This window comes from Syngnathoides biaculeatus, chromosome 18, assembly GCF_019802595.1.
Source record: "Syngnathoides biaculeatus isolate LvHL_M chromosome 18, ASM1980259v1, whole genome shotgun sequence".
Classification (NCBI taxonomy): Eukaryota; Metazoa; Chordata; class Actinopteri; order Syngnathiformes; family Syngnathidae; genus Syngnathoides; species Syngnathoides biaculeatus.
The window spans coordinates 16,498,019-16,525,855 of record NC_084657.1 but is presented as its reverse complement, the minus strand read 5'-3'; the positions used below and the strand labels follow the sequence as shown (position 1 = coordinate 16,525,855).

The 27,837-nt window shown below is 41.2% G+C and overlaps 1 protein-coding gene, 1 long non-coding RNA gene and 1 pseudogene across 7 annotated transcripts in view; 1 reads left to right on the top strand and 2 right to left on the bottom strand.

Annotated features, from left to right (window-relative positions):
• LOC133492318 (uncharacterized) overlaps positions 1-9,595 on the bottom strand; it is a 45,815-nt gene extending 36,220 nt beyond the window's left edge. For 5 of the 6 annotated variants that reach the window (XR_009792616.1, XR_009792617.1, XR_009792614.1 and 2 more), the window contains exons 1-2: positions 9,462-9,595; positions 4,286-4,359 (exon numbers count right to left, since the gene is read on the bottom strand). This is a non-coding gene — a long non-coding RNA (uncharacterized LOC133492318). Of the gene's footprint in view, positions 1-359; positions 515-4,285; positions 4,360-9,461 lie in introns of all 6 variants that reach the window. The other variant, XR_009792618.1, reaches the window with a different exon arrangement.
• On the top strand, positions 227-17,370 carry LOC133492315 (solute carrier family 22 member 6-like; annotated as a pseudogene).
• Positions 17,371-22,475: 5,105 nt separating this feature from the next.
• The window catches only part of nrg2a (neuregulin 2a), an 85,467-nt gene continuing 80,105 nt past the window's right edge, over positions 22,476-27,837 (bottom strand). Inside the window, exon 14 of the mRNA XM_061804455.1 lies at positions 22,476-23,195. The gene's annotated coding sequence lies outside the window, so the exon portion shown is untranslated. The remainder of the gene's footprint in view (positions 23,196-27,837) is intronic.

Genomic DNA, 27,837 nt, shown 5'->3' with positions numbered 1-27,837 from the left:
GATCGCCCTGAAAATAATTTCATCTCCAAAAAGTGGGCGCTGCAAAAGATGTGTGGCAACCACTGTAGTAATGCAACATAATAACCGACCCTTATTTTCCACTGTTCACAGGTGCTGAGGGTGATGTTCATCTCTCCTAGCACAACATCAGGAATGTTTTTGTAACTTAACTCCTAGTGCCACTAACTTGCTTGAGGGAATTTGAAAAAATAAAAATAAATAAATAATGGCATTTGATGACCTTTTGGAGCAGGTGGGCAGCACAGGCCGTTTCCAGATCCTGCATGCGACACTGCTCTGTGTTCCAATTCTAATGTTAGCTAGTCACAACCTGCTGCAGAATTTTGTGGCGGCTGTACCTCCTCACTACTGCAGTGCACACGCAAACATCTCTCAGCTCCAACTTAGCCCGGAGAAATCCTGACAGTCACAGTGCCTTTACACCAAACCGGCAAGCATCAGAGCTGCAGACTCTACGTTATTGCACAGTGGCACCTCCTGGACAAAAACGGCCCTTTGAAACAAGAAGAACAGGATGTCAATGCAAGCCTCCAAGGATGCTTAGATGGATGGTACGAAAATGTGACTGGGATGACTTCCACAATCATAGCAGAGGTAAGGCTACATTTTTCATAGAGGTTAAATTTGTAATCTCAGCATGGTTGTTTAAAAAGTGTTAACTTGTGTGTTCAGCGGGATTTGGTGTGTGATCTACGCTCTTTGAAACAAATGGGCCAAACAGTCTACATGAGAGGTGTTGTTGCGGGATCCATTATCTTGGGAAGTCTTGCAGACAAGTAAACCCATGGCAAACAGGTTGTAGGTGAGGAACCAGACAAAAAGTATGGCTCCATAAAGCCCTATCATGAGTAGAAATAATGGATTCAGGTTCCCCTTCCGGGCACGCGGGTAACCCGGGCCTGTTGGTGGAGCCCAGCCTGGAGGTGAGGCTTGAAGGCGAGCGCCTGGTGGCTGGGCATCTATAATTTGTTTTATTCAATTGCCCTTTCTTTATACTCAAACCACATATTAATAATACTCACTGCGACTATCAAGCAGACAATCAAAAATGAGAATATTCATTTTTGTATAGGCAGAATTTTTAACATAGCTCCTCTGTCGGACTAGTACAGGTTTGATGTAATTGTTGTTTTGGTTATTGAAGCGAACGTAGTTCTTGGACTGTAAACATACACTCAGTCATACATACAGGTGGTTTCATAAATCTTCAAGATGGTTGGTCGTGAGACGAAACTATGACCGAGCCATCAAGAATCTCAAAAGTGTTGCAAAAAAATCAATGGACGCCATGAGGAAGGAGACAAAATTGACATCAAAGTTGGTGAAAATGTTCAGGCCTTTTTCTGACACCATTGTCTTGTGTTGGACAAAGAAACACCGTAACTTTGACAATGAGTTTTATCGGACGCCGTCCATCCCAAGTTGGTGCAGTTTTCATTGCGGGACTCACCGTACTGATAAACCTGATGGTACCTGATGGTATGACATATTACCACACATGCCGAGGATACATCTTTCACATTTAGTTTTACATGAGTTTATATTATTTACAACAAACATTTTCTGGTCAACATCTCATAGGACACTTATTAAAACAGGAAAAAGAAAAATCTATTATACTACTATTTTTCCTCCAGTTATTTTTTCTAATTATTTTATCGCTGCATTTATGTTGATCTGATCTATATATTTTTCTATCTGTCGTAAAAAGTATGTCAGCTTATTGCAACATCTTAAATTTCTGAATATATTGGTCATAAAATGTCATCTGATCTTTATCTAAATTACAAGAATAAACAGTTTGCTGTAATAAAACACACATGTTTTTGTATTTATATCCAAAACAACATAAAAAGTTCTCACGACAGAGAGGAAAAAGTAAGTGGAATTAATAACTGTTTGAATTTCCATGGGAGCAATAACTGCAACCATTCCATTCCTGTAGTTGTTCAGATCTGCACAACTATCAGGATCAATTTTATTCATCTTTACAAAACTGTTGCAGATCAGCATGATTTCTGGTATGTCTTCTAGAAGTCATGTCACAGCATTACAATCGTGTTGAGGTCAGGACTTCATATTAAAAGCTTTTAAAACTTTTATAAAGCTGAAAAAAAGGTAATTAAAAAGGGAAATGTATCTCATAAAGTCTTGATGTTGATCACTCCACCGGTAGACAAATTGTCAATAAATGGAGGAAGTTCAGCACAGTTTCCACAGAGTGGCTGTCTCGTATAGATGACTGCAGGAGCACAATGAAGAATGCTCAATGAGGAGTAAAAAAAATCTTTACGGTGAAATGACACCATCTCTGTTGACAAATCCATTGTGAGTAAAACAAACAAAACTGCATTCATGAGATAACACCAAGGTGGAAGCGATGCTCTCGAGAAAAAAAGTCTGTTGAAGAGCACTTGGATATTCCACAGCACTGCAAGCAAAATAATCTATGGACAGTTAAAACCAGAAGTTGAACTGTTTGGGAGCAACACATAACACGAACTGTGGAAGAAAAGCATGTTATTGTTAAGCTGTTTATTGTTGTGATTTAGATTTACATTTTTTGACCAATTCAGACAAAAATGTAAGAAATTCCAATTCACATTTTTCCTCTCATTGTAATTGTTCCTTTTCCGTAGTGTTTTCGTTGCCACTGTTTACTAATTGTCGGTGATAAATTTCCTGATGACACCACAACAACAATGCATGTCAGAAGAATTTTTCTTTTCTTGTTTGCTTTCAGCTTTGCTTGATGAATTAAGCCTGCCCTCTACTGGTTACCAACGAAAATGCTGAATTATCTAATTACACTCAAATGACCCAATAACATGCATGTTCTAGATTCCACTTCAGCCAGTGAAAACTTGCAATAGAGACCAAAATTAAAAAAAAACTACTACGGCCAACACTGCTTTTGTTATGATCACAAAAATTAAGGACCTGCTCTTTATTTTTGCTTTTAATTACACTGCATCTTTCAACGCTGTGAAGCATTTCCCTTTCCCCAACCAGTTCTTCCAGTTCTTCTGGAGGGATCCCAAGGCGTTTTCAAGCCAGGCGAGAGACAGTCTCTCCAGCGTGTCCTGGGTCATCCCCGTGGTCTCTTTCTGGTGGGACATGCCCGGAACACTTCACCAGGGAGGAAGGCATCCGAATCAGAATCCCCAGCCACCTTAACCGTCTCCTCTCAATGCGGAGGAGCAGGAGCTCGACACTGAGCTTGAGAGAGGTTGGAGTTTCATTTTAGAGTTGCCCACGGTGAGAAGTGTTGAGCAGGTGTGGGTATACTTAGGATCCCCCGGTCCAGCGCCTGTTCATTGGGGTTCACCCCAATGGATGAGAGGATAGCAACTGAAATAAGTTTCCTCCGCAGGGCGTCTGGGCTCTCTCTTAGAGATAGGGTGAGAAGCTCAGTCATCTCGATCTTGGAGTAGACCCGTTGCTCCACTGGATTGAGAGAAAACAGACTGGACAGACTACATCTCTCGCCTGGCCTGGAAGCATCTTGGGATCTCCCCGGAAGTGCTGGATGAAGTTGCGGGGGAGAGGGAAGTCTGGGCGTACCTGCTAAAGCTACTGGCCAAGCAACCCAACCTCAGAAAAGCAGTAGAAAATAAATGGATGGATGGATGGGAGCGCAAAGGATGAACTGCAAACTCGCAGGGTAACATTGCAGAGTAATTAATAATTACAAAGCTCAGCGACTGACTGATATTCTACTTGTGCACAGACTAACAGACGCTGCGTACGTCTCTTGCTGTCGTGGGTAAAGGCTGCCTTGCTGCTTCCTCCAACTGCTGTTACCTTTACTCTGGCGAGCTCTTCCCCACCATAATTCGGTGAGTTGTTTGTCGTTCCTTATGTATCTGAGAACTTGAGGTCATTAAGACAATCACAACTTCAGCTGTGCACTTTTCTATTTGTCTAATTGAGGAGGATAATCAGACTGACAGGTCATTCTAAAGTATTACATAATGGCTCAAATGACGTTATGTCTCATAATGAATATAATAGTTCCGACCTGATGATTAATTCCTGTGTTAAGATACACTCTAACTTTCTCCCACATTCCAAAAACATTTAACATCAGGTTCCTTGATGACTCTTTATTTTAATGGAATATCCCTCCACACATTTTCTATAGAGTTTATACTCATTTGTGCTCAAGTACCGGAAACCCTATCCCAGCTGACTGATGAGAGGAGTGAGGCTCGTGTTGGAGCAATGGTGGCCCCGATGGTGCTTCTGAGTGGTGACTTCATACCTTGGCTGCCGGGTATGATCTTCGGAGGAGCTCCTGTCATCAGCGGCGTGGCAGCCATATTCCTCCCGGAAACACTTGGATCACAACACAGAATGTGGAAGACAGGTAAATGGGCAAATCATATTCATACAAAAATATACCTTGTAGCGGTGAAATCAAATAAAACAATCATCCAATTAATAATTTCATGCAGTTTAATATAGAGGCACTGGGAGACTGTGCAAAATGGCACGAAAAGAGGCAACCGTTCTGCAAGACACGCAACTGAATCTCCTGAAGGAGAATGTTTGAAGCCATCAAAATGATGTTCCTGATTAACTGTATCACTTGAGTAAGCACATGTTTCTGCAGCTGTATTGGCATTGATTTTACTTAAACCTTCTGTATGATGACTGCCAGAATTATGGAGACTGATATTAGTTATAGACAAGTAAATTGTGGGTGGGGAGGATCACATAGGTTTTACAGTAGGATTGAGGACTTAAGTGATGCTGCGGCGCCTCATAATGATTCTACTCAAAATCACCCAGAGGAAGTTCTTTAGCTATACAAAAGAAGAAGAAAAGCACAAGCTTGTGTGTTCCATGATGTCATGGCGAATAAATTTCAACTTATTTTTTAGCAACCAACTAAAGTTTGCAAGTTATTAAGTACAACTAGAGAAGTAGTTATTATTTTCATGTGGTTGTAGTTAGGAATGAGGTACAACTCATGCTGTTAATATCATAGACATATTTTATTCTGGGGCAGTGGCGCAGCTGTAAAGCGTTGGCCACAAAGTTCTAAGGACCCAGGTTAAATCCCGACCCGCCAGTGTAGAGTTTCCATGATCTTCCTGTGCCTGTGTGGGTTTCTATGGGCAATTTAGTCCCACTCCCCTAAAATATGCATTGATTGGAGCCACTAAATCACCCCGAGGTGTGATTCTGAGTGCCCTCCAGTTAGCTGGCAACTAGTTCAGGGTGTACCCTCCCTGATGACAGCTGGGATTGACTCCGTCACTCTCATGACCCTAGTGAGGATAAGTGGCTAAGAAAATGAATGGATGGATGGATGGCTGGATGGAACACCAAGTGCCCTCATGTCTTCCCTCACGAGATCCATCAACCTTCTCTTTGGTCTTCCTCTCACTGTTTTGCTTGGCAGCTCCATCCTCAGCACCCTTCTACTAATATACTCACTCTCATCTCTGGACATGTCCAAACCATCGAATTTTGCTCTCTCGAACCTCGTCTCCAAAACATTCAACTTTGGCTGTGCCTCTAATGAGCTCTTTTCTAATTCTATTTAACCTGCTCACACTAAGACAGAACCTCAACATCTTCATTTTTGCCACTTCCAGTCAAATGTCAGAAATACCTTAACAACCTTGGTGACTAGTTGTAGTTATTTCACTTTTAACTGTTGCCTTTCAGTGTAGCATTACTTTGTACACCAATATTGATGGCACAAAAGGATAATTATAGGTGTGAGATGATTGTGATTATTATTATTTGCTGTGCAATCAAGAAAGTGTTTTGCTGCAATAAAGAAATGCTTTTATATTTAGCAACTCAAAAGGAAAAAGATCTGCGCTCAAAAGAGGAAGGAGCCGGTTGCAGAAGACCAGACAATGCCAGTCTAAGGGAAGCCACCTGAAGATAACCCGTAATGACTATTGCCACACTTCTCATTTCCAAAATCCTGATGAAGCAGTTTCCAATTTCTTGCATGACACATGGTAAATCAAGAAAACAACACTTCTGCCATACCCTTGGAGATGTTGTAATTGTGAAAGCAAATAAAAGAAGGGGTCGGATTAGGATTGCTTTCGAGTGTTGTTGAGAATTGCGGGGTGCAGTTCTTTTTTTTCCTTGCATGAAAGAAAACTGGTACTGTTTGCAAATGCCCTACATTAGGCTGATATGATCAGTCTGAGACAGTGGCCATCTTTAGTCGCATTTCCAAGCAACGAAAGGGGTTCAGGCTATTTCACTGTTATGATGAAATTACAGTACATTTGGAAAAATGCTAAACTCACTTCACCTTTTTCCCTTCTTTATGATTTGAGGTGGCATGGTGTATGTGTGATTATCATATCTGCCTCGCTGGAGAACAATTAATTTTTATGTTGTAGTGATGTGATCGCACCCAAGAACTTAACTCCAAATGGGAAAACAATAGGTGACTAAAATAAATAAATAAATATACATAAATTTGCTGATGGGATAAATATGATTAAATGAGGCTCACAAAAAAATACATCCTGGTTGATTGAGGTCACTTAAAGTGTGTACCAAATTGTTAGATCGCAGCTTGAAGAGTTGCCTGTGATCAATGCTGTTTACGGTCTTTGTGGTGTTAAAAATATATATTTTTTCACTGATCCAGATCATTTAGCTAGTTAAAGTGATACAATGAATGAACTTTCCAATTTACAAGAGCATACTGGAGACATGAGATGTTGAAGTTTAAATTGAAAAGCACGTTGGACTAATATTCATGTCAGGTCTTGGAACGATTCGACTCAGTTTGGACAGGACACTTTATATTTGGTCAGGCATAGACAAAGATCACTTAAAAAAAAATGCTTCCCAGCAAAACCACACTTCTCCTAGCATGCGTTTTGACTGCACGTGTTTTTTAAAATTTGAACGTGTAGTCATTTCACAATAGTGGGAACGGTCTGTAAATCATTCGTATATGTATACCACATTGGAAAAGGTAATAACATTTTGAATTTATTTAATTACTATATGCATAGTATGTATTTTGAATCAGCATGCTTTTCAATGAGTAATTTTGTTTTTATAATATAAAGTAGATGAGTAAATTCAGTATTTCAGTACTTCACATCCATACTGGAGGTAGGCTTTGCTGTCACTGCTCCGCAGTGTCGAAACAAATGCAGAACATTTTCATAATTAGCTCCTTCACAAATTTCAAACTTTTGGACTGTCACAGCTTCATCAAAAATTGTGTATTTTGTTCTTGGCTTATGTTGTGGACAAGAGATCAAAGTTAAATGAGCTTCCTTGTGTTTACAGTATTTGTAACTAGTAAGAGAGGGAGGTGCAAGGCATATAAGGAAAATAAATGTGTTACTCCTGTCAATGCGGTGGGAGTCATGCTTGACCACTGCAATAAAATGGAAGACGTCTTCTTTGTGACGCAACTGATTTTACAAGCTTATAGTCCAAATTTATATGAACTCTATCATAGAGGCCTAAATTAAAATAGCACATAACACTTTGCAAATTTTCAAGGGCGTATGAAACTTTACCACCTTCGATTGTCAAAAGTGCATGCTTGAGCATTGTGCATAAACGCATCTTTAATAACATTAACTGTCACGCAATGCAGCGCTCCAAACTACCACAACTCTACTACCATGAAAAAAAATAGTGTTTTGTCAGATATCTTCATGGCAGAGCTCCTGTGTTGTCCCTCAATAGATTGTGCAGGAGGTGTACTGTATCTAAGTAACCCTCTGGTGAGGTCTGTTGCTTTATGTTTATTCATGTTTTGGGATTCAAAACCCACTCAAAGAGTTTAACAAGGACAACTCTATGCTGTTTCTGACACTTCACAGCTGAATCAATGTTTTTTTTTCGTTTGTTTTGTTTAGTTTTGTTTTTATGCAGTGCATCTGTAGCCTCATTCAGGCTGACACCTCACACTGATCAAAACACAAGTGCACAAATCCCTCAAAGGTATTCAGCGGGACAAGAAGGCAGAGGTTTAGGCTGGTGCTCTAACAATAGCAAATTGGCACTTATTAGAACATTACAATACATATTTGCCGTACAAATCTTGGTTTTTTGCCATAACTACACTATTTGACAATTATTAATTATTTTCATTTTCAAGAGCTTCACTAACTCTTTACTATTCAGTATCAAAGAAATTTCGATTAAATTTATGTAAAATGCTCTTTCCTCATGGGTAGAAGCAATGACAAAAAACAAATACAAATGAGGCATTTGCCAATTCTGAGAATTTAATAACTTGCAAGCATTAAAAAATGAGTCAAACGGATGTGTCTGCCCACATTCGCTCTCCTGCCTGACCAGACTTTGATCCTATTCAGCAAAGACTCCACATTCAAAGTTCCACAACAGAATGGACTGCTAATACCTCGTGCGGCTGGATTAATAGCACTTCACTAATCAAAAATCAAAATTTGAGCGCAAATTATTAACATTGACATGCAGCTGTAACTTTATTTAATTTCTTTATATTTTTTTGTCTTTTTTTTTTATTTGAGTTGATAGTGGTGTGTGATCTTGTGGGAGAATTGACAAAAAAGTATGCTGGAAGCTATGATTCATCTCCTCTCCAGTTAAGTCCAAATACTGTCCTGTGGAAATTCGAAGGTCAAACACAGTCCGCTGTTTGACTTCTAAATGTTCACAATTTTGAATTATGGACAAGATTCTTCACATAGATACTAAAAGTTCCCATTTATCATTGTGCAATTGTTCTGACAAGTGCCTACACAACTCTGGAGCAGTGGCTTGAGCAGAGACCCAGAGACTTCCCTTGCCCCAGCCACTTCAGGGAGGGTGGAAGGTGCATGTAATTCCTCCAGTGTCCCCCCGGAGTCACCTCCCAGTGGGTCATGCCCAGAACACCTCACCAAAGAGGCGTCCAAATCAGATGCCCCAGCTACCTCATCTCTACAGTGAGAGTATCCCGGATGACCGAGCTTCTGTCCCTATATACAATGAGAAAGACCAGAGACTTTATGGCAGAAAGTCATTTCTGCCACTTGCATCTATGATCTTGTTCTTTTGGTCACAACTCAATACTCGTCACTATTAGTGAGGGTAGGTAGGTAAATTGAGAGGTTCACCTTTTGGCTTACCTCCCTCTTTAACACAATGGTCCGTATCACTGCAGATGCGGATTTGGTGTGTGATCTACGATCTTTTAAACAAATGGGCCAAACAGTCTACATGGGAAGTGTTGTTGCGGGATCCATTGTCTTGGGAAGTCTTGCAGACAAGTAAACATGAATCTTCGCACCAACCAGCTTTATATTATAACAACAATCTTTTGACTTTACTAATTTGTTGGACTAGAATGTGTTCTTTAAAGTGAAAATTAAATTTATATCAAACATGCAGGATTTTTTGTACAAAGTTTTAGCAATGTTTTCAGGTTTGGGCGATGTAGGCTTTTGATCATTTCTTACCAGCTAATGGCAGTGGCTGGGACTTGTGCTGCTTTCGCCACATCTTTCTCAGTGTTCTGCATTTGCCAATTTGGTTGCGGAATGGCTCTGTCAGGCGTGCTCCTCAATACTCTCTCTCTCTCAGTAAGCAATTTTTTGACTGGGGAAAAAAATATTTAAATGTTGCATCGCACACAACACTGAAGTGTATTTTCTCTTTCACAAAGTTGTGAAGTGGATTCCAACCTGTGGGCAGACTGGAGTGGGAAATCTATCAGGTTACTGTTACACGGTGGGACAGTTGATCCAGACGGCAATCGCTTATTTCATTCGGGATTGGAGATGGTTGACCTTTGCTGTCTCTTCACCCTTTTATGTCTTCTTCATCTACTCATGGTGAGATGTTCAAAATTGAGAGAAAGTGAGAAGAAAGTTTTTTACGTTTTTTTTTTTTTTTTTTTTTTTTTTAACCTACATTGTTCAAATTTAAATCGAAAGATAAAAACTCCCACTCTTCGAGCCCTCACCTTATTGTGGTGGAGGGACTTGTGTGTCCTGATGATCCTAGGACTTAAGTTGTCTGGGGCTTCACACCCCTGGGAGGGTGACCCAATGCAAACAGATTGTAGGTGAGGAACCAGACAAAGTACAGCTCCATGAACCCCTATTTCAAGTAAAAATAATGGATTCAGGATTCCCTTCCCCGCACGTGAGTCACTGGGACCCATCTCTGGAGGCAGGCCTGGAGGTGTGGCTTGAAGGAGAGCGCCTTGTGGCCGGACCTGCATCCATGGGGCTCGGCTGGGCACATCTCAAAAGGGTAACATGGGTACCCCTTCCCATGGGCTCACCACCTGTGAGAAGGTCCATAGGGGTCAGGTGCAAAGTGAGCTGGGCAGCAGCCAAAGCCAGGGACCTTAGCAATCAAATCCATGGCAACATAAACCAGCTCTAGGGACACGGAATGCCATCTCTCTGGCAGGGAAAAAGCCCAAGTTGGTGCGTGAGGTCGAGACTTTTGGACTAGATAAAGTAGTCATACATTTCCTCTACGCACCATTTGTGCTCTGGTACCAATCTTCTTGAGTGGGATTGGAATCCGGTCCACTCTGGAGTTGCCCATGGTGTGAGGCGCCGAGCAGATGTGAGTTTGCTTACTGCCCCCCAGCTCAGCACCTGTTCACCACGGTGAATGAGCTGGTAGCCTAACCCTAACCCCCCTCCACCTTTGGGGGGCAGCAGGTACTGACTGTTGTCTGTTAGTGGACACCAAAATTAAGGAATGACGTCAAGCTTAAGGAGGAGTCCTTTGGGGATTTCTGGCCTGTGGGATTCCCGAGGCAGCTGATAGGTACCAACTGGCCAAGCGGAAGGCACCTTCGGTGGTCGTGGAGGCAAAAACCCGGGCGTGGCAGGAGTTCAGTGAGGCCATGGAGAACAAGTTCAAGACTGCTTTGAGGAAATTCTCATCCACCATCCAGTGTATATACTCTTCAGGAGTATGGGGTATCAAACCCCCTGATATGGGTTGTTTGATCCCTGTACGACTGGTGTCAGAGTGTGGCATGACAAGTTGTTTGAAACAAATGCAGTACGGAAAAATAAGTCTTGACAAAAACATAGGTTAAAAAAAACTTTAACTGGTTAAATTTAATTATCTTTTTTATTGATAATATGTTTTATTCAATTGCCCTCTCTTTGTACTCAAACCACACAATAAGAAGACTCACTGCACCAATCAATCAGACAATCAAAAATGAGAATATTTATGTATTTTGTATCGGCAGAATTTTTAACATAGCTCCTCTGTCAGACTTGTACGGGTTTGGCTAAAGATGTAAATGTTGTTTTGGCTATTGATGTGAACGTGTTCTTGGACTGTAAACAAACGCTCATTCATACAGGTGGTTTCATGAATCTTCAAGATGGTTGGTCCTGAGACGAAACTGTGACCGAGCCATCAAAAATCTTCAAAGTGTTGCAAAAATCAATGGACGCCATGAGGAAGAGATAAAATTGACATCAAAGTTGGTGAAAACGTTCAGGCCCTTTACGAAGCCATTGTCGTGTGTTGACAAAGAAACTGAATTTGAGCGAGGATGATTTTCCCTTCAATGTTCAGATGGTGAAGGAGTCCATGAAGAATGAGATATCATGCTCACAGGGCTCCCACACTGTCTTGGATCTGTTCCGCACTCCCACAATGAGGACGATGACAATCTGTCTTAGTGCTGTCTGGTGGGCAAACCGTCACATGCAAGCACTTCAAATGACTCCACATTAAATGGAAACACATTCCAGGTCCATAAAGTGAAAAACTACAATTTTAGTAATTTTCTACCACAGGCTATCAACATGCTTTGCGTACTATGGGCTAGCTATGGACCTCCAGAAGTTTGGAGTGGACTTCTACTTAATCCAAGTCATCTTTGCAGCTGTGGACATTCCCGCCAAGGTCACTGTAACTTTGACAATGAGTTTTATCGGACGCCGTCCATCCCAAGTTGGTGCAGTTTTCATTGCGGGACTCACCGTACTGATAAACCTGATGGTACCTGATGGTATGACATATTACCACACATGCCGAGGATACATCTTTCACATTTAGTTTTACATGAGTTTATATTATTTACAACAAACATTTTCTGGTCAACATCTCATAGGACACTTATTAAAACAGGAAAAAGAAAAAAAAATCTATATACTACTATTTTTCCTCCAGTTATTTTTTCTAATTATTTTATCGCTGCATTTATGTTGATCTGATCTATATATTTTTCTATCTGTCGTAAAAAGTATGTCAGCTTATTGCAACATCTTAAATTTCTGAATATATTGGTCATAAAATGTCATCTGATCTTTATCTAAATTACATGAATAAACAGTTTGCTGTAATAAAACACACATGTTTTTGTATTTATATCCAAAACAACATAAAAAGTTCTCATAACAGAGAGGAAAAAGTAAGTGGAATTAATCACTGTTTGAATTTCCATGGGAGCAATAACTGCAACCATTCCATTCCTGTAGTTGTTCAGATCTGCACAACTATCAGGATCAATTTTATTCATCTTTACAAAACTGTTGCAGATCAGCATGATTTCTGGTATGTCTTCTAGAAGTCATGTCACAGCATTACAATCGTGTTGAGGTCAGGACTTCATATTAAAAGCTTTTAAAACTTTTATAAAGCTGAAAAAAAGGTAATTAAAAAGGGAAATGTATCTCATAAAGTCTTGATGTTGATCACTCCACCGGTAGACAAATTGTCAATAAATGGAGGAAGTTCAGCACAGTTTCCACAGAGTGGCTGTCTCGTATAGATGACTGCAGGAGCACAATGAAGAATGCTCAATGAGGAGTAAAAAAAATCTTTACGGTGAAATGACACCATCTCTGTTGACAAATCCATTGTGAGTAAAACAAACAAAACTGCATTCATGAGATAACACCAAGGTGGAAGCGATGCTCTCGAGAAAAAAAGTCTGTTGAAGAGCACTTGGATATTCCACAGCACTGCAAGCAAAATAATCTATGGACAGTTAAAACCAGAAGTTGAACTGTTTGGGAGCAACACATAACACGAACTGTGGAAGAAAAGCATGTTATTGTTAAGCTGTTTATTGTTGTGATTTAGATTTACATTTTTTGACCAATTCAGACAAAAATGTAAGAAATTCCAATTCACATTTTTCCTCTCATTGTAATTGTTCCTTTTCCGTAGTGTTTTCGTTGCCACTGTTTACTAATTGTCGGTGATAAATTTCCTGATGACACCACAACAACAATGCATGTCAGAAGAATTTTTCTTTTCTTGTTTGCTTTCAGCTTTGCTTGATGAATTAAGCCTGCCCTCTACTGGTTACCAACGAAAATGCTGAATTATCTAATTACACTGATCCCAAATAACATGCATGTTCTAGATTCCACTTCAGCCAGTGAAAACTTGCAATAGAGACCAAAATTAAAAAAAAACTACTACGGCCAACACTGCTTTTGTTATGATCACAAAAATTAAGGACCTGCTCTTTATTTTTGCTTTTAATTACACTGCATCTTTCAACGCTGTGAAGCATTTCCCTTTCCCCAACCAGTTCTTCCAGTTCTTCTGGAGGGATCCCAAGGCGTTTTCAAGCCAGGCGAGAGACAGTCTCTCCAGCGTGTCCTGGGTCATCCCCGTGGTCTCTTTCTGGTGGGACATGCCCGGAACACTTCACCAGGGAGGAAGGCATCCGAATCAGAATCCCCAGCCACCTTAACCGTCTCCTCTCAATGCGGAGGAGCAGGAGCTCGACACTGAGCTTGAGAGAGGTTGGAGTTTCATTTTAGAGTTGCCCACGGTGAGAAGTGTTGAGCAGGTGTGGGTATACTTAGGATCCCCCGGTCCAGCGCCTGTTCATTGGGGTTCACCCCAATGGATGAGAGGATAGCAACTGAAATAAGTTTCCTCCGCAGGGCGTCTGGGCTCTCTCTTAGAGATAGGGTGAGAAGCTCAGTCATCTCGATCTTGGAGTAGACCCGTTGCTCCACTGGATTGAGAGAAAACAGACTGGACAGACTACATCTCTCGCCTGGCCTGGAAGCATCTTGGGATCTCCCCGGAAGTGCTGGATGAAGTTGCGGGGGAGAGGGAAGTCTGGGCGTACCTGCTAAAGCTACTGGCCAAGCAACCCAACCTCAGAAAAGCAGTAGAAAATAAATGGATGGATGGATGGGAGCGCAAAGGATGAACTGCAAAATAGCAGGGTAACATTGCAGGGTGAGTAATATTTACTAAGCTTAGCAACTGACTGATATTCTACTTGTGCACAGACCAACAGACGCTGCGTACGTCTCTTGCTGTCGTGGGTAAAGGCTGCCTTGCTGCTTCCTCCAACTGCTGTTACCTTTACTCTGGCGAGCTCTTCCCCACCATAATTCGGTGAGTTGTTTGTCGTTCCTTATGTATCTGAGAACTTGAGGTCATTAAGACAATCACAACTTCAGCTGTGCACTTTTCTATTTGTCTAATTGAGGAGGATAATCAGACTGACAGGTCATTCTAAAGTATTACATAATGGCTCAAATGACGTTATGTCTCATAATGAATATAAAATAGTTCCGACCTGATGATTAATTCCTGTGTTAAGATACACTCTAACTTTCTCCCACATTCCAAAAACATTTAACATCAGGTTCCTTGATGACTCTTTATTTTAATGGAATATCCCTCCACACATTTTCTATAGAGTTTATACTCATTTGTGCTCAAGTACCGGAAACCCTATCCCAGCTGACTGATGAGAGGAGTGAGGCTCGTGTTGGAGCAATGGTGGCCCCGATGGTGCTTCTGAGTGGTGACTTCATACCTTGGCTGCCGGGTATGATCTTCGGAGGAGCTCCTGTCATCAGCGGCGTGGCAGCCATATTCCTCCCGGAAACACTTGGATCACAACACAGAATGTGGAAGACAGGTAAATGGGCAAATCATATTCATACAAAAATATACCTTGTAGCGGTGTGAAATCAAATAAAACAATCATCCAATTAATAATTTCATGCAGTTTAATATAGAGGCACTGGGAGACTGTGCAAAATGGCACGAAAAGAGGCAACCGTTCTGCAAGACACGCAACTGAATCTCCTGAAGGAGAATGTTTGAAGCCATCAAAATGATGTTCCTGATTAACTGTATCACTTGAGTAAGCACATGTTTCTGCAGCTGTATTGGCATTGATTTTACTTAAACCTTCTGTATGACTGCCAGAATTATGGAGACTGATATTAGTTATAGACAAGTAAATTGTGGGTGGGGAGGATCACATAGGTTTTACAGTAGGATTGAGGACTTAAGTGATGCTGCGGCCTCATAATGATTCTACTCAAAATCACCCAGAGGAAGTTCTTTAGCTATACAAAAGAAGAAGAAAAGCACAAGCTTGTGTGTTCCATGATGTCATGGCGAATAAATTTCAACTTATTTTTTAGCAACCAACTAAAGTTTGCAAGTTATTAAGTACAACTAGAGAAGTAGTTATTATTTTCGTGTGGTTGTAGTTAGGAATGAGGTACAACTCATGCTGTTAATATCATAGACATATTTTATTCTGGGGCAGTGGCGCAGCTGTAAAGCGTTGGCCACAAAGTTCTAAGGACCCAGGTTAAATCCCGACCCGCCAGTGTAGAGTTTCCATGATCTTCCTGTGCCTGTGTGGGTTTCTATGGGCAATTTAGTCCCACTCCCCTAAAATATGCATTGATTGGAGCCACTAAATCACCCCGAGGTGTGATTCTGAGTGCCCTCCAGTTAGCTGGCAACTAGTTCAGGGTGTACCCTCCCTGATGACAGCTGGGATTGACTCCGTCACTCTCATGACCCTAGTGAGGATAAGTGGCTAAGAAAATGAATGGATGGATGGATGGCTGGATGGAACACCAAGTGCCCTCATGTCTTCCCTCACGAGATCCATCAACCTTCTCTTTGGTCTTCCTCTCACTGTTTTGCTTGGCAGCTCCATCCTCAGCACCCTTCTACTAATATACTCACTCTCATCTCTGGACATGTCCAAACCATCGAATTTTGCTCTCTGGAACCTCGTCTCCAAAACATTCAACTTTGGCTGTGCCTCTAATGAGCTCTTTTCTAATTCTATTTAACCTGCTCACACTAAGACAGAACCTCAACATCTTCATTTTTGCCACTTCCAGTCAAATGTCAGAAATACCTTAACAACCTTGGTGACTAGTTGTAGTTATTTCACTTTTAACTGTTGCCTTTCAGTGTAGCATTACTTTGTACACCAATATTGATGGCACAAAAGGATAATTATAGGTGTTGAGATGATTGTGATTATTATTATTTGCTGTGCAATCAAGAAAGTGTTTTGCTGCAATAAAGAAATGCTTTTATATTTAGCAACTCAAAAGGAAAAAGATCTGCGCTCAAAAGAGGAAGGAGCCGGTTGCAGAAGACCAGACAATGCCAGTCTAAGGGAAGCCACCTGAAGATAACCCGTAATGACTATTGCCACACTTCTCATTTCAAAAATCCTGATGAAGCAGTTTCCAATTTCTTGCATGACACATGGTAAATCAAGAAAACAACACTTCTGCCATACCCTTGGAGATGTTGTAATTGTGAAAGCAAATAAAAGAAGGGGTCGGATTAGGATTGCTTTCGAGTGTTGTTGAGAATTGCGGGGTGCAGTTCTTTTTTTTCCTTGCATGAAAGAAAACTGGTACTGTTTGCAAATGCCCTACATTAGGTTGATATGATCAGTCTGAGACAGTGGCCATCTTTAGTCGCATTTCCAAGCAACGAAAGGGGTTCAGGCTATTTCACTGTTATGATGAAATTACAGTACATTTGGAAAAATGCTAAACTCACTTCACCTTTTTCCCTTCTTTATGATTTGAGGTGGCATGGTGTATGTGTGATTATCATATCTGCCTCACTGGAGAACAATTAATTTTTATGTTGTAGTGATGTGATCGCACCCAAGAACTTAACTCCAAATGGGAAAACAATAGGTGACTAAAATAAATAAATAAAATACATAAATTTGCTGATGGGATAAATATGATTAAATGAGGCTCACAAAAAAATACATCCTGGTTGATTGAGGTCACTTAAAGTGTGTACCAAATTGTTAGATCGCAGCTTGAAGAGTTGCCTGTGATCAATGCTGTTACGGTCTTTGTGGTGTTAAAAATATATATTTTTTCACTGATCCAGATCATTTAGCTAGTTAAAGTGATACAATGAATGAACTTTCCAATTTACAAGAGCATACTGGAGACATGAGATGTTGAAGTTTAAATAGAAAAGCATGTTGGACTAATATTCATGTCAGGTCTTGGAACGATTCGACTCAGTTTGGACAGGACACTTTATATTTGGTCAGGCATAGACAAAGATCACTTAAAAAAAATGCTTCCCAGCAAAACCACACTTCTCCTAGCATGCGTTTTGACTGCACGTGTTTTTTAAAATTTGAACGTGTAGTCATTTCACAATAGTGGGAACGGTCTGTAAATCATTCGTATATGTATACCACATTGGAAAAGGTAATAACATTTTGAATTTATTTAATTACTATATGCATAGTATGTATTTTGAATCAGCATGCTTTTCAATGAGTAATTTTGTTTTTATAATATAAAATAGATGAGTAAATTCAGTATTTCAGTACTTCACATTCATACTGGAGGTAGGCTTTGCTGTCACTGCTCCGCAGTGTCGAAACAAATGCAGAACATTTTCATAATTAGCTCCTTCACAAATTTCAAACTTTTGGACTGTCACAGCTTCATCAAAAATTGTGTATTTTGTTCTTGGCTTATGTTGTGGACAAGAGATCAAAGTTAAATGAGCTTCCTTGTGTTTACAGTATTTGTAACTAGTAAGAGAGGGAGGTGCAAGGCATATAAGGAAAATAAATGTGTTACTCCTGTCAATGCGGTGGGAGTCATGCTTGACCACTGCAATAAAATGGAAGACGTCTTCTTTGTGACGCAACTGATTTTACAAGCTTATAGTCCAAATTTATATGAACTCTATCATAGAGGCCTAAATTAAAATAGCACATAACACTTTGCAAATTTTCAAGGGCGTATGAAACTTTACCACCTTCGATTGTCAAAAGTGCATGCTTGAGCATTGTGCATAAACGCATCTTTAATAACATTAACTGTCACGCAATGCAGCGCTCCAAACTACCACAACTCTACTACCATGAAAAAAAATAGTGTTTTGTCAGATATCTTCATGGCAGAGCTCCTGTGTTGTCCCTCAATAGATTGTGCAGGAGGTGTACTGTATCTAAGTAACCCTCTGGTGAGGTCTGTTGCTTTATGTTTATTCATGTTTTGGGATTCAAAACCCACTCAAAGAGTTTAACAAGGACAACTCTATGCTGTTTCTGACTCTCACAGCTGAATCAATGTTTTTTTTCGTTTGTTTTGTTTAGTTTTGTTTTTATGCAGTGCATCTGTAGCCTCATTCAGGCTGACACCTCACACTGATCAAAACACAAGTGCACAAATCCCTCAAAGGTATTCAGCGGGACAAGAAGGCAGAGGTTTAGGCTGGTGCTCTAACAATAGCAAATTGGCACTTATTAGAACATTACAATACATATTTGCCGTACAAATCTTGGTTTTTTGCCATAACTACACTATTTGACAATTATTAATTATTTTCATTTTCAAGAGCTTCACTAACTCTTTACTATTCAGTATCAAAGAAATTTCGATTAAATTTATGTAAAATGCTCTTTCCTCATTGGTAGAAGCAATGACAAAAAACAAATACAAATGAGGCATTTGCCAATTCTGAGAATTTAATAACTTGCAAGCATTAAAAAATGAGTCAAACGGATGTGTCTGCCCACATTCGCTCTCCTGCCTGACCAGACTTTGATCCTATTCAGCAAAGACTCCACATTCAAAGTTCACATCAAAAGAGTGGACTGCTAATACCTCGTGCGGCTGGATTAATAGCACTTCACTAATCAAAAATCAAAATTTGAGCGCAAATTATTAACATTGACATGCAGCTGTAACTTTATTTAATTTCTTTATATTTTTTTGTCTTTTTTTTTTTTATTTGAGTTGATAGTGGTGAGTGTGATCTTGTGGGAGAATTGACAAAAAAGTATGCTGGAAGCTATGATTCATCTCCTTCTCCAGTTAAGTCCAAATACTGTCCTGTGGAAATTCGAAGGTCAAACACAGTCCGCTGTTTGACTTCTAAATGTTCACAATTTTGAATTATGGACAAGATTCTTCACATAGATACTAAAAGTTCCCATTTATCATTGTGCAATTGTTCTGACAAGTGCCTACACAACTCTGGAGCAGTGGCTTGAGCAGAGACCCAGAGACTTCCCTTGCCCCAGCCACTTCAGGGAGGGTGGAAGGTGCATGTAATTCCTCCAGTGTCCCCCCGGAGTCACCTCCCAGTGGGTCATGCCCAGAACACCTCACCAAAGAGGCGTCCAAATCAGATGCCCCAGCTACCTCATCTCTACAGTGAGAGTATCCCGGATGACCGAGCTTCTGTCCCTATATACAAAGAGAAAGACCAGAGACTTTATGGCAGAAAGTCATTTCTGCCACTTGCATCTATGATCTTGTTCTTTTGGTCACAACTCAATACTCGTCACTATTAGTGAGGGTAGGTAGGTAAATTGAGAGCTTCACCTTTTGGCTTACCTCCCTCTTTAACACAATGGTCCGTATCACTGCAGATGCGGATTTGGTGTGTGATCTACGATCTTTTAAACAAATGGGCCAAACAGTCTACATGGGAAGTGTTGTTGCGGGATCCATTGTCTTGGGAAGTCTTGCAGACAAGTAAACATGAATCTTCGCACCAACCAGCTTTATATTATAACACAATCTTTTGACTTTACTAATTTGTTGGACTAGAATGTGTTCTTTAAAGTGAAAATTAAATTTATATCAAACATGCAGGATTTTTTGTACAAAGTTTTAGCAATGTTTTCAGGTTTGGGCGATGTAGGCTTTTGATCATTTCTTACCAGCTAATGGCAGTGGCTGGGACTTGTGCTGCTTTCGCCACATCTTTCTCAGTGTTCTGCATTTGCCAATTTGGTTGCGGAATGGCTCTGTCAGGCGTGCTCCTCAATACTCTCTCTCTCTCAGTAAGCAATTTAGTTTGACTGGGGAAAAAAATATTTAAATGTTGCATCGCACACAACACTGAAGTGTATTTTCTCTTTCACAAAGTTGTGAAGTGGATTCCAACCTGTGGGCAGACTGGAGTGGGAAATCTATCAGGTTACTGTTACACGGTGGGACAGTTGATCCAGACGGCAATCGCTTATTTCATTCGGGATTGGAGATGGTTGACCTTTGCTGTCTCTTCACCCTTTTATGTCTTCTTCATCTACTCATGGTGAGATGTTCAAAATTGAGAGAAAGTGAGAAGAAAGTTTTTTACGTTTTTTTTTTCTTTTTTTTTTTTTTAAACCTACATTGTTCAAATTTAAATCGAAAGATAAAAACTCCCACTCTTCGAGCCCTCACCTTATTGTGGTGGAGGGACTTGTGTGTCCTGATGATCCTAGGACTTAAGTTGTCTGGGGCTTCACACCCCTGGGAGGGTGACCCAATGCAAACAGATTGTAGGTGAGGAACCAGACAAAGTACAGCTCCATGAACCCCTATTTCAAGTAAAAATAATGGATTCAGGATTCCCTTCCCCGCACGTGAGTCACTGGGACCCATCTCTGGAGGCAGGCCTGGAGGTGTGGCTTGAAGGAGAGCGCCTTGTGGCCGGACCTGCATCCATGGGGCTCGGCTGGGCACATCTCAAAAGGGTAACATGGGTACCCCTTCCCATGGGCTCACCACCTGTGAGAAGGTCCATAGGGGTCAGGTGCAAAGTGAGCTGGGCAGCAGCCAAAGCCAGGGACCTTAGCAATCAAATCCATGGCAACATAAACCAGCTCTAGGGACACGGAATGCCATCTCTCTGGCTGGGAAAAAGCCCAAGTTGGTGCGTGAGGTCGAGACTTTTGGACTAGATAAAGTAGTCATACATTTCCTCTACGCACCATTTGTGCTCTGGTACCAATCTTCTTGAGTGGGATTGGAATCCGGTCCACTCTGGAGTTGCCCATGGTGTGAGGCGCCGAGCAGATGTGAGTTTGCTTACTGCCCCCCAGCTCAGCACCTGTTCACCACGGTGAATGAGCTGGTAGCCTAACCCTAACCCTCCACCTTTGGGTTGGGCAGCAGGTACTGACTGTTGTCTGTTAGTGGACACCAAAATTAAGGAATGACGTCAAGCTTAAGGAGGAGTCCTTTGGGGATTTCTGGCCTGTGGGATTCCCGAGGCAGCTGATAGGTACCAACTGGCCAAGCGGAAGGCACCTTCGGTGGTCGTGGAGGCAAAAACCCGGGCGTGGCAGGAGTTCAGTGAGGCCATGGAGAACAAGTTCAAGACTGCTTTGAGGAAATTCTCATCCACCATCCAGTGTATATACTCTTCAGGAGTATGGGGTATCAAACCCCCTGATATGGGTTGTTTGATCCCTGTACGACTGGTGTCAGAGTGTGGCATGACAAGTTGTTTGAAACAAATGCAGTACGGAAAAATAAGTCTTGACAAAAACATAGGTTAAAAAAAACTTTAACTGGTTAAATTTAATTATCTTTTTTATTGATAATATGTTTTATTCAATTGCCCTCTCTTTGTACTCAAACCACACAATAAGAAGACTCACTGCACCAATCAATCAGACAATCAAAAATGAGAATATTTATGTATTTTGTATCGGCAGAATTTTTAACATAGCTCCTCTGTCAGACTTGTACGGGTTTGGCTAAAGATGTAAATGTTGTTTTGGCTATTGATGTGAACGTGTTCTTGGACTGTAAACAAACGCTCATTCATACAGGTGGTTTCATGAATCTTCAAGATGGTTGGTCCTGAGACGAAACTGTGACCGAGCCATCAAAAATCTTCAAAGTGTTGCAAAAATCAATGGACGCCATGAGGAAGAAGACGAAATTGACATCAAAGTTGGTGAAAACGTTCAGGCCCTTTACGAAGCCATTGTCGTGTCACGGCTAAAGAAACTGAATTTGAGCGAGGATGATTTTCCCTTCAATGTTCAGATGGTGAAGGAGTCCATGAAGAATGAGATATCATGCTCACAGGGCTCCCACACTGTCTTGGATCTGTTCCGCACTCCCACAATGAGGATGACGACAATCTGTCTTAGTGCTGTCTGGTGGGCAGCAGTGGACATTCCCGCCAAGGTCATCGTAACTTTGACAATGAGTTTTATCGGACGCCGTCCATCCCAAGTTGGTGCACTTATCATTGCGGGACTCACCGTACTGGTCAACCTGATGGTACGACATAATACCACACATGCCAAGGATACATATTTCACATTTACTTTTAGATTAGTTTTTGTCACGTTATTTTATACCATATTATTTATCACAAACATTTTCTGGTCAATGCCTCATTGGACACTCATTAAAACAGGAAAAAGAAAAATATTCATCTCAAATGTCTGGAAAAAAAACCATGATACTTTAATAAAATGGATGGATGCATGAATGATGGGGGTGCAAACGATGAACTGCAAAATAGCAGGATAACATTGCAGAGTAAGTAATATTTGCAAAACTAAGTGACTGGCATTCTACTTGTGCACAGACCAACGCACGCTACGCAAGTCTCTGGCTGCCTCGCTGCTTCATTCAGCTGCTGTCAACTTGCTCATGTATCAGAGAACTCAAGGTCATTAAGACAATAACAAACCACAGCTGAGCACTTTTCTATTTGAGCAGGATAATCAGACTGAGAGGTCATTCAACTATTACATAACATTATGTCGCATAATGAATATTAAACATTTCCAACATGACAATTAATTCCTGTGTTGAGATACACTAACTTGCTCCACATTCCAAAAATATTCAACATCAGGTAACTTGAATATTCTATATATGAATTTGTACTCATTTGAGCTCAAGTACCGGTAACCCTATCCCAGCTGACTGATGAGAGGAGTGAGACACTTCATGACTTTAAAGTAAAACTTTTGTACCTCGGTCAGAATGGAATGGGCAGGGTATCCATGATGGCTCGTATCGGAGCAATGGTGGCCCCAATGGTGCTTCTAAGTGGTGAATTCATACCTTGGCTGCCGGGTATAATCTACGGAGGTACTCCCGTAATCAGCGACGTGGCAGCCATATTCCTCGCGGAAACACTTGGATCACCGCTTCCTGACACAATACAGGATGTGGAAGACAGGTAAATGGGCAAATCATATTCATAAAAAAATACACCTTGTAGCGGTGAAATCAAAGAAAACGCTCATCCATTTAATAAATGCATGCATTTTAATATATGGGCTCTGGGAGACTGTGCAAAATGGCACGAAAGGAGGCAGCTGCTCTGCAAGACACGCAACTGAATCTCCTGAAGCGGAATGTTTGAAGGCATTGAAATTATGTTCTTGATTAATTGTCAAACTTGAGTGCGCATGTGTGCATCCTGCTAGTTATTGACAGGTCAATTGTGGGTGGGGGGTAGGGGTCACACGGTTTTACAGGAGCATTGAGGACTTAAGTGATGCTGGGGGCTCATAATGTTTATATTTAAAATCACCCAAGTTCTTTAGATGTATAAAAGAAGAAGAAAAGCACTAGCTTGTGTGTGTTGCGTGACGTCATCTAGTATAAAGTTCAACTTATGTTATACCAACAAACTTTCTTCTCTCGATTCTTTCGGTTCTCTCGATTTCAGTTATGACCCCAGAACTTTATACAATGCAGTTGAACTTAATTTGACCTTCTCTTGAACCTTACTTTGTTGTTCAGCTCCACGGCAAACTAAGGTTAGCTAAACCCTTTAGGTCAATTACAAATACAGTGTGTAACCTGGAATTTGTTAAACCATCAGTACAACACGTACGGGACTAACTTGATTAACGTGACCAACCCCCAAAGCAAACAGGATGGGAATTTTAGATCCTGTATAGAACCTGGTCACCATTAACGTGTCAGGTGGCTGGTGGACGCTACTGCTTGTCTTTATTTTGGTGTCCATTTTGGTTACATTTTAAGGGTTGACAGCACTCGGTTGAATAAATGCCAACCAAGGGAAAAAAAGTATCCATGTCGAGGCTAAACCCTTGTTTGTGACTGTAAATGAGTATATTCGACGCAGTAATTCATCGGCTGTTGGATGTTTTAATAACAGTTGAACGTGTATCGTTACAGCCGGTCAAAATGTTTATACAGAATAGCGAAACAGCGACGTCTGTCTACGTGATTGGGTATTACAGCAATAATTCCATCTAATTTCCATTGCTTGTGCCTAGACTTGACTCCGTTCACTGTTAAAACCTGAACACATTTATAATCTTTACACATTACTTCACATGTGCCACGTACTGTGCCAGTTATATTTTTTACTAGACTTTCCATTTTGCTGCTTACAAGACTGAATCTTCATTCACTTTGGATAAAGGGGACATTTTGCCAAACCAACTTTTTCTAGAATACGGGTTGTAATATTCTTTCTACTCTGCCTCAACCAACACATTAGAATGAAACGAATAACATAATCTCACGTCCATACATAGGTCATTGCTTCTGATCATGCTTAGGCCGGCATTTGCTGGCTCTGATAGTAGGCCCCTGTGTCTCAATCTCATTTGAATTCATACACCTCTATAATCTTAAAATATTGATGAAAGCAAGTAAGTCATGATAACTTTGAAGTTTTTGTACGAGCTATAGTGGGCAACATGGTGAGTTTTTGCCAGAGTTAGGAGAGTCACAGAAATTAAATTGGATGAGTTTTAGGGGGCAGGGACAGGGAATTTACCTGCAAGTGACATGTGACGAAAGACCATTCCCCATAAACAAAAGACCACTGTGTAATTACCATGTAGCATCAAGAACTGCAGAACAACCGTTGTCTCTTTTTAATTCTTAATAGCAACATACCAACTGTGACAACACTTCAGCTTTCCTCTCAAAGTTTCAAAATTTTCTTGGGCTTGAACGTTTTTGACTTCTTGCATCAGGCTGAATTTGATATGATAAACTCTGTCAATAAGCCAAAGCGGTAGGTACACAGTACTATTGGAGGAGACACTATTTGGATGCTACTTGTCATTACTGGAAGTCTGCCTGTAAAAGTGAAGCGCTCTCAGTCGGGTGATAAAATAAGTATGTGCACAGGAAACTCAATAGATGGATTTTTTTAATGAAGAAAAGTAACTGTTGAATATGTATCGGGTGGCTGGCGTTGGGCGAAGTGATCTGGAAGGTAGGCACCTGCCGGGGGAATGAGTAATGGAAATCCACTGCCGAGAGGCAGCCTGGTGTTGTATCTGCTAGGAGGGAAAAGAGATTGGAATTTAATCAATGGTGATTCTGGTGAGACTTCATGGGCGAAAAGCCCTTCTCTGCTGGCCTGAATACTCTCAGAAGCTCTGACCTTTCAACCCAGCCATCCATTTTCTTTGCCGCTTATCCGCACGAGGTTTGGGGGATTGCTGGAGCTTATCCCAGCTGTCAATGGGCAGGAGGGGGGTTACACCCTGAACTGGTTGCCAGCCAATCGCAGGGCACGTAGAGACAAACAGCGCACTCACAATCACACCTAAGGGCAATTTAGAATGTCCAATTAACACTGCTTGTTTTTGGGATGTGGGAGGAAACCGGAGTGCCCGGAGAAAACCCATGGAGGCAGGTGAGGAACATCCAAACCCACACTGGCGCGGCTGGAGCCACCGTGCGACCAATGTCTTAATATATTCCCAACAGTCTGGTCTCTCTATCAGGTAGTGCTTCCATTAAGCTGCATTGATTTCAGGATCTCTTGTGGAGTTTTTTTTTTGTCTAATCACGTTTCAGACTCTAGGTGCCGCTATGGTCAATGTTCTCAACCCAGAGGCCTTCAGAGTCAGTAGAGCTGGTCATGTAACTTGAACTGTTCCCAATGCATCTGTTTCTTGAAACTTTCAGTCACAAAGCCAGCTGGCTGGCACTTATCTGTATCAGCATTTTATATCCTCTTATGTGTTGGTCAGAGGAAGCCAAGTACGACTTGCAAAATATCTGCAATCTGAATACATTCACAGATTTTCTAATGTGTATAATGAGGACTTTTTTTTTTTCATTTTTCTTTTTTTTCCGTCATGTTAATTGTTAATTGTGTTTCTGTCAAGTATCATTATTACATTTATTTTGGACATTAATTGGAAAAAAAATTGAAAATAAAGAACATTTTTTTAAAATCCAACAAAATCTATATATGTGCTAGCTTTGCCAGCCAGACCCGGAAGAAACGTCGTTGACCCCACGCCTGATGTCGCCGCTGCTTACTGTAGCATTACAGACCGTTCGTTCTAGCTCAGCCAAGATGCTGACGTGTTGTGCACCAAACTGCAACAAAACTGAGAAAACGCACGCAAATTTGTCCTTCCTTAATCTCCCGTGGGGTCAACCTGACAGGATACAGCTGTGGGTGTCACAGTTGAGGCTCGTTCATCAGCTGGGAAAATTTGCACGCATCTAACCATTACTGGTTATTAGCCGCTGAGCCTCTTGTGCCGGTACAGTATACAGTATAAGCAACATCATAATTTATGAGGTGGCACGGTGGAACAGCTGTAAAGAGGACCCGGGTTCAATCCCGGACCTCCGTGTGTGGAGTTTGCTTGTTCTCTCAGTGTATGCATGTGTGTAACCTGCCTCCTGCCCGTTGAGAGCTGGGATAGGTTCCAGCACTCCCGCAACCTTCGTGAGGATAAGCGGCTTAGAAAATGGATGGCTGGGTTTAAAGGTCAGAGCTTCTGAGAGTATTCAGGCCAGCCGAGAAGGCCTGGTCACCCATGAGTCTCACCAGAATTACCATTGATTAAATTCCTTGCTCCTTTTCCCTGATAACAGATACAACACATGCCCGCCTCTCGTCAAAAAAGTCCACTTCCCATTCCGAATGAAAGTGATATATTTTTGTCTTCTTTACTCCAGCATCCATACTGATGTTTGATAAGATTTCTAAAGAGAGGGCTTAAAATGGAGGGAACTTGCTGACTTGCGTGTTTTCCTGTACGGTCAATGTTTGCGCATGTGCGGTGAGCTTAAGGTGATACGGATGATGGTTTTTTCTGTTCTTCTCACGGCACGCTATCATGATCGACCAAAACTGCAGTCGATCGTGATCAACGCATTGAGCACCCCTGATCTAGGATCGATGTTATGCAGAAATGTTTGTGATCCAAGTTCATTCTGATACGCTCCATTTTATGTTTGACCTTTTGAAACTCACAACAACACAGGTATTCTGCCACAGTTGGCATTAGGTCACAAAAAGAACACGAATACCAGTCTTTTGAAATCAGCCTGTCTGGAACATCTCCGAGATCCATGTTATGCTCCTCCGTCAGCGTCACGCCCCATTCTCCAAAAACATCAAGTTCCGCCTGTGTGTATTCTGGCTCAAACACACAGGCTTGGACATTGTACATTATGATATTTTTGTGTTGTTTGTTTGTAATTATTTTTCACAAAAATCGGCGATAAAATGCCAGACAATGGACGTTTTCTGTTCGGTGAACTGTATCCATGAGCAATGGGGGAGTCAGAACAGGAAGCACTGATAGGCTGTCAGTTTTCCAGCCGGGCTCATTGGAATGTCTGAGCAAGAGAGAAATTTCGATAATACTTTTCCAATTTAGAGCGGTTTCTTGGTGAAATCTGTGGACAACTCTGGCATTAAACACTGAACCCTCGTCTACTAACTTTTAATGTGTGCTCCCACTTCTATTACTTTGGACAAACTGTTGCGTAACACAGCTAGATCCCAGCTGTGTTATCTAATAGTGTTCCCCAAGGAACTATTAAA